The sequence below is a fragment of the Gavia stellata genome, chromosome 3 (assembly GCF_030936135.1).
Source record: "Gavia stellata isolate bGavSte3 chromosome 3, bGavSte3.hap2, whole genome shotgun sequence".
NCBI lineage: Eukaryota > Metazoa > Chordata > Aves > Gaviiformes > Gaviidae > Gavia > Gavia stellata.
Genome location: NC_082596.1, coordinates 57,349,647 through 57,349,969, shown reverse-complemented (window position 1 = coordinate 57,349,969; position 323 = coordinate 57,349,647).

Here is a 323-nt window from a genome sequence, read left to right as displayed (position 1 = left end):
TATGAAGCGGAGCTGCTGCTGCCCTCCGCGGAGACGGCGGGGGACGCGGCGGCGGCGCGGGCATCTTCGGGCACCGGGCGGCGGCGGCCGAGTCGGAGCCCTGCCGGGGCGGCGGCGGCGGTGTGCGGGCCGGGAGCCCTGAGGAGCGGGATCGGCGGCGGCCCCCGGCCCCGGAGGGTGCCCAGCGGTCCCCGGCCCCGCCAGCCGCCTGCCCCCCAGCGCCGGGCCGTGGGCTGCCCGCGGCGGCGCTGAGGCGCGGGCGGCGCGGCGGGAGGTGGCGGCCGGAGCGAAGGCGCGGGGAAGGGGCGCTGCGAGGCGGGGAG